The sequence below is a fragment of the Tamandua tetradactyla genome, chromosome 16 (genome assembly GCF_023851605.1).
Source record: "Tamandua tetradactyla isolate mTamTet1 chromosome 16, mTamTet1.pri, whole genome shotgun sequence".
Lineage (NCBI taxonomy): Eukaryota > Metazoa > Chordata > Mammalia > Pilosa > Myrmecophagidae > Tamandua > Tamandua tetradactyla.
Genome location: NC_135342.1, coordinates 47,186,199 through 47,193,754, shown reverse-complemented (window position 1 = coordinate 47,193,754; position 7,556 = coordinate 47,186,199). Strand labels below are relative to the sequence as shown.

General features: G+C 42.5%; 1 pseudogene; it reads left to right on the top strand.

The window, feature by feature from the left end:
* The first annotated feature begins 3,889 nt into the window (after positions 1-3,889).
* Positions 3,890-4,905, top strand: LOC143660302 (glyceraldehyde-3-phosphate dehydrogenase pseudogene; annotated as a pseudogene).
* Positions 4,906-7,556: the final 2,651 nt, after the last annotated feature.

Sequence of the window (7,556 nt, the reverse complement as noted above, 5' to 3'; positions counted from 1 at the left end):
TTAAATATGGAATTACCATATGACCCAGAAATCCCACTAGTAGGTTGTTCTAGTTTGCTAGCTGCTGGACTGCAATATACCAGAAACGGAATGGCTTTTAAAAGGGGAATTTAATTAGTTGCTAGTTTACAGTTCTAAGGCCGAGAAAATGTCCCCATTACAACAAGTCTATAGTAATGTCCAATCAAAGGCATCCAGGGAAAGATACCTTGGTTCAAGAAGGCCGATGAAGTTCAGGGTTTCTCTCTCAGCTGGAAGGGCACATGGCAAATACAGCATCATCTGCTAGCCTTCTCTCCTGGCTTCCTATTTCATGAAGCTCCCCGGGAGGCACTTCCCTTCTTCAACTCCAAAGGTTGCTGGCTCGTGGACTCTGCATCGTGGTGCTGCAGCATTCTCTGCTCTCTCTGAGTCTCTCATTCTCCAAAATGTTTCCTCTTTTATAGGACTTCAGAAACTAATCAAGACCCACTCAGATGGGTGGAGACATGTCATCCCCTAATCCAGTTTAACAACCGTTCTTAACCAAATCTCATCAACCAGGGAGATGATCCCATCACAGTCCCAAATACACAGCATTGAATAGACACTATTCTACCTTTAAGAAATGGGATCCATATTAAAACATGGCTTTTCTTAGGGGGCATACTTCCCTTCAAACCAGCACATTCCACCCTCTGGCCCCTAAAAAAGACATGTTTTTCCCAAGTACAAAATACATTGATTTCATAACAATATCAGAAATCCTTAAACCTATCAGTAGCAATACAATGAAGTAAAAAAGACAGTATAAAATCTCATCAAGTCAGTTACAGGCATGGTCTGTCCTAAGGCAAAATTCTCTCCATTTGCTCTGGACCTTTGAAAACTCACAACAAGTTATTTACTGCCAACATACAAAGGAGGAACATTCATAGGATACATGTACACATTTCCATAGGGAGGAAGGAACACAGGGGTCACCGGACCCATACAGTTTCGAAAACCTGCAGGGCAAAGTTCATTAGATTTCAAAGTCTGAGAGTCATTTATCCTCAGGGCTTTAGAAAGTGGCAGTCCCACCCTTTCCAAATGCCTACGCCTGCCTCTCTCTGAATGCAACCTTGGGGGATATTGGGGAGACCACCTTTTTCTCGGCTCCACCCTCTCCAAACATTGGGGCCGCACCCGGGCTCTCTGCCATCTCCGGGGCACACGCTCAACCCCTCCATGCGGTGGCAGCCAGGCTCTCCCCCAACCCCAAGAAACATGCTTCACCTTCTCCAAGGCCTGAGGCGGCATGACTCTTCCACTGCAACGAGGTGGAAGGCCCATTCTCTGCCTTTGGGGCAAACTCACCCTCTCCATGGGCTTGGGTGGGTCCACTGTCCTGGCCCGAGGCTTCTTGACTTCAGACCTCAGCTTCCACGGTTTTGCCTCTGAAGTTATTTTTCCTCCAATGTGTCCCTTCTCTGAACCCCTCAGTCCAGACAGGCAGTGGCTCTGTTTATACAGGTCCCACAGCACTCTCGTTGGCTTTCTATGCAGTAGCCTTGGATCATGCCCATCAGACATAAGGAATTTCCACAAATCCTTCCTGGATAACTCCATGTCTGATCCTGACTTCCTCTGAAATGACTGGCTGGTTCCACATTTGGTTAAATCCTCACACAGGGCACTATACTCTGGAGCCTCCCTTTTTGTAGGCCCAGAATTTTCCAGGACCTCAATTTCTGGTTTCTTTTTACTCAAAAGTTCAGTTTTCAGCTTATCTCTCTCCTGTCGCATTTCACTATAAGCTGTGAGGAGAAACCAGGCTGCACTTTCGACATTTAATTTGGAGACCTCTTCTGCTAAATATCCAAGTTCATGGCTTTTAATATCTACTTTCCAGCCAAAGCCACTAGTCAATTTTTCCAGATTATCTGCCATTTTAAAACAAGGATCGCCTTCCTTCCAGTTTACAATAACACGTGCCTCATTTCTGTCTAAGGCCTCATCAGAGGTATCTTTAGAGTCCACATTTCTACCAACAGTCTCTCCAAAGCATTCTAGGCCTTCTCTATCAAGCTTCTCACAACTCTTCCAAAATCTTCCCCATATCCATTTAAAAAGCCGTTCCAACATGTTTGGTATTTGCAAACTGCAGCAGTAGCACCCCACTCCTGGTACCAAAATCTGTTCTAGTTTGCTAGCTGCTGGACTGCAATATACCAGAAACGGAATGGCTTTTAAAAGGGGAATTTAATTAGTTGCTAGTTTACAGTTCTAAGGCCGAGAAAATGTCCCCATTACAACAAGTCTATAGTAATGTCCAATCAAAGGCATCCAGGGAAAGATACCTTGGTTCAAGAAGGCCGATGAAGTTCAGGGTTTCTCTCTCAGCTGGAAGGGCACATGGCAAATACAGCATCATCTGCTAGCCTTCTCTCCTGGCTTCCTATTTCATGAAGCTCCCCGGGAGGCACTTCCCTTCTTCAACTCCAAAGGTTGCTGGCTCGTGGACTCTGCATCGTGGTGCTGCAGCATTCTCTGCTCTCTCTGAGTCTCTCATTCTCCAAAATGTTTCCTCTTTTATAGGACTTCAGAAACTAATCAAGACCCACTCAGATGGGTGGAGACATGTCATCCCCTAATCCAGTTTAACAACCGTTCTTAACCAAATCTCATCAACCAGGGAGATGATCCCATCACAGTCCCAAATACACAGCATTGAATAGACACTATTCTACCTTTAAGAAATGGGATCCATATTAAAACATGGCTTTTCTTAGGGGGCATACTTCCCTTCAAACCAGCACATAGGTATATACCCAAAAGAAGTGAAAGCAGAGACTAGAATAGATACTGCACACTGATGTTCACAGCATCATTATTTACAATTTTCAAGAGATGGAAGCAACCCAAATGCCCATCAGCTGATGAATGGATAAACAAAATGAGGTATATACACAAAAAGAATATTATTCAGCTATAAAGGAAAGAGGTTCTAACACATGTGACCACATAAATAAACCTTGAAGATATTATGTTGAGTGAAATAAGGCATACATAAAAGGATGAATATTATATAATCTTGTGATGTGAAATAATTAGAATTAAAAGTCATAGAGTCAGAATCTGGAATATCAGTTAGTAGGGCATGGGGTGGGGGTAGGAATAGGAAGTTAATACTTAAATTGTACATGGTTTTTAGTTGGGATAAAGTTTTGTTAATGGATGGTGGTAATGGTAGCACAATAGTGTAAACGCAATTAACAACACTGAATTACATGTTTGAATGTGCTTAAAGGTGGGAAACTTTAGGCTGTATATATGTTACTAGAATAAAATTTTTAAAAAAATCCATAGGATGGTGCAACATGAACAGTGAACCCTCAGGTAAAACATGGACTATATTTAGTAGTACAATTATAAAAATATGCTATGATCAATTATAGCAAATGTACCACACTAATGCAAAGTGTAAATAACAATATGGTATACAGGAACTCTGTATTTTATGCTTGACTTTTCTGTAAATCCACAACTTCTCTAGTGATTTATTTTTAAAAAAGGATTAAATTCCAGAGACTGGATGAGATTACCTACAGAGTAAATGCACAGCAGAGGAAAAGAAGTTACAGAGCTCTTGCTTCTCCTCTTGGTCTCAGAAAATCCCCTTAGTAGCAGGAGCTACTAGCCTGTCCAAACCTCATGGATAGGTGAAGATGGGCAGGCAAAGGGGGAAAGGTTTCCACAAGATTGGGTTACATGAACATGAGTTTTCTGGGGGAACATAATAGATTCAAGCCAGCATACTATTTTATGGCTATTAAGAATTACACTAAGGGCTCTCTGCTCCTCCCCGCTAGACAGACAGCCACATCTTTACATGCAGTGCCAGCCACATCTCTAAGGCATGTTGGTGAAGGTTGGAATAAATGGATTTGGCCGTATTGGACGCCTGGTCACCAGGGCTGCTATACTCTCTGGCAAAGTGCAGGTTGTTGCTATCAATGACCCCTTCATTGACCTCAACTACATGGTCTACATGTTCCAGTATGATTCCACCCATGGCAAGTTCAAAGGCACTGTCAAGGTTGAGAACAGGAAGCTTGTCATCAATGGGAGTCCCATTACTGTCTTCCAGGAGCGAGATCCCACCAACATCAAATGGGGTGATGCTGGTGCTGAATATGTTGTGGAGTCCACTGGTGTCTTCACAACCATGGAGAAGGCTGGGGCTCACTTGAAGGGTGGTGCCAAAAGAGTCATTATCTCTGCACCTTTGGCTGATGCCCCCATGTTTGTGATGGGCGTGAACCATGAGAAGTATGACAACTCCCTCAAGATTGTCAGCAATGCTTCCTGCACCACCAACTGCCTGGCCCCCTTGGCCAAGGTCATCCATGACAATTTCGGCATTGTGGAGGGACTCATGACCACCGTCCATGCTGTCACTGCCACCCAGAAGACTGTGGATGGCCCCTCGGGGAAAATGTGGCGTGATGGCCGTGGCGCTGCCCAGAATATCATCCCTGCATCTACTGGCGCTGCCAAGGCGGTGGGCAAGGTCATCCCAGAGCATGGCCTTCCGTGTCCCCACCCCCAACGTGTCCGTCGTGGATCTGACCTGCCGGCTGGAGAAAGCAACCAAGTACGATGACATCAAGAAGGTGGTAAAGCAGGCTTCAGAGGGCCCCCTGAACGGCATCCTGGGCTATATTGAGGACTAGGTATCTCTAGCGACTTCAATAGTGACACCCACTCTTCCACTTTTGATGCTGGGGCTGGCATTGCCCTCAACAACCACTTCGTTAAGCTCATTTCCTGGTATGACAATGAATTTGGCTACAGCAACAGGGTGGTAGACCTTATGGTCTACATGGCATCCAAAGAGTAAGAGCCCCTGGATAACCAGCCCCAGCGACAGCATGGAGAGGAAGAGAGGCTGTCTGCCGCTGGGGAGTCCTGGCCCCACTTGATCCCCCAGTACTGAGAATCGCCCATCCTCCAGATTGCATCCCAGACCCCCTGAAGAAGTGGGGGGCTGAGAGCCCTACCTTGTCATGTACCATCAATAAAGTTTACCCAGCCAAAAAAAAAAAAAAAAAAAGAATTACACTGAGGACATCCACAATCACCACTGTTATTCAACATTGTGTTGGAAGTTCTAGCCAGAGCAATTAGACAAGAAACAGAAATATAAGCCATCAAAACAGGAAAGGAAGAAGTAAAACTCTCACTGTTTGCAGATGATATGATACTCTATGTCGAAAACTCTGAAAGACCTACAGCAAAACTACTAGAGCTAATAAATGGGTACAGCAAAGTGGCAGGTTACAAGATCAACCCTCAAAAATCTGAAGTGTTTCTATACATTAGTAATGAACAATCTGAGGGGGAAATCAAGAAACGAATTCCATTTACAATTGCAACCAAAAGAATAAAATATATAGGAATAAATTTAACTAGGGATACAAAAGACCTATACAAATAAAACTACAAGAAATTGCTAAAAGAAATCACAGAAGACCTAAATAAATGGAAAGGCATACCATGTTCATGGATTGGAAGACTAAATACAGTTAAGATGTCAATTCCATCTAAATTGATTTATAGATTCAATGCAAAACCAATTAAAATCCCAAAACCTACTTTCCAGAAATAGAAAAAACAATAACCAAATTTATCTGGAAAGGCAGGGTGCCTTTAATAGCTTAAAATATCCTGAGCAAAAAAAATGAAGTCGGAGGTCTCACACTACCTGACTTTACGGCGTATTATGAAGCTACATTGATCAAAACAGTATGATACTGGCATAAAGATAGATATATTGACCAATGGAATCGAATAGAGCGTTCAGATATTGACCCGCTCACCTGTGGACAATTGATCTTTGATAAGGCAGTCAAGCCAACTCACCTGGGACAGAACAGTCTCTTCAATAAATGGTGCCTAGAGAACTGGATATCCATATGCAAAAGAATGAAAGAGGAGCCATGTCTCACACCTTATACAAAAGTTAACTCAAAATGGATCAAAGACTTAAACATTAGATCTAAGACCATAAAATTGTTAGAAGAAAATGTAGGGAAATAACTGATAAATCTTATAATTGGAGGTGATTTTCAAGACTTAATACCCAAACCAAGGGTATTGAATAAATAAATAAATAAATGGGAACTCCTCAAAATTAAACACTTTTGTGCATCAAAGAACTTCATCAAGAAAGTAAAAAGACAGCCTACATGATGGGAGACAATATTTGGAAATGATATATCAGATAAAGGTCTAATATCCAGAATTTATAAAGTGATTGTTCAACTCAACAACAAAAAGACAGCCAACCCAATTACAAAATGGGCAAAAGACTTGAACAGACACTTCTCAGAAAAGGAAATACAAATGGCCAAAGGCACATGAAAAGATGGTCAACTTCCCTGGCTATTAGAGAAATGCAAATCAAAACCACAATAAGATATCATCTCACACCCACCAGGATGGCCATTATCAATAAAACAGAAAACAAGAAGTGCTGGAGAGGATGTGGAGAAAGAGGCTCACTTATCCACTGTTGGTGGGAACATCAAATGGCACAATCGCTGTGGAAGGCAGTTTGGCAGTTCCTCAGAAAGCTAAATATAGAATTGCCACATGACTCGGCAATACCATTTTTAGGTATCTACTCTGTATTAGTTAGGGTTCTCTAGAGAGACAGAATCAACAGGGAACACTTGCAAATATAAAATTTATAAAAGTGTCTCACGTGACCGTGGGAACGCAGAGTCCAAAATCCACAGGGCAGGCTGTGAAGCCGATAACTCCAATGGATGGCCTGGATGAACTCCACAGGAGAGGCTCACCAGCCAAAGCAACCTGTCTCCTCTGAGTCCTCCTTAAAAGGCTTCCCATGATTACATTTAGCATCACTAATTGCAGAAGACACTCCGCTTTGGCTGATTACAAATGGAATCAGCTGTGGATGTAGCTGACGTGATCATGACCTAATCCTATGAAATGTCCTCATTGCAACAGACAGGCCAGCGCTTGCCCAATCAGATAAACAGGTACCACAACTTGGTCAAGTTGACATCTGTCCCTAACCATGACAGTCCACCCCTTGTCAACTTGGCACCTATATATATATATATATCACCTTAGACCCTACTTAATTTCCAAATGAAAAAAAATAAGTACACATTTTTTTTTTTACCTGACAATACTCAACTGTCCTGCATATAACTGGAAACATATTATATCTCTCCAGAATAGGGTGCAAATCCTTGGGCAACATTCATTCTTAAACTTGATATCTTACAACTTAAATAGTATAACATGAACAAAACAGCATTACAGTCCTCGTTTCTGTAACTGATCACGTGGTCGAAGTTCATATTTATCACTACCTTCTTCCACTACCCATTCCATGTTCCCTTTCCCCTCAGCAAGCACTTCAGCTGGCCGTGGTTCTTTGCCTGGTGGGGTGACCCAAACTTTCATTCCTGAAGTTTCAGAGCCATTAGTAGTCCTGCCTGGATTGTGTTGTTGCAATTTTCCATTGATTTTAATCACAGGGCATGGTAGTACTAATA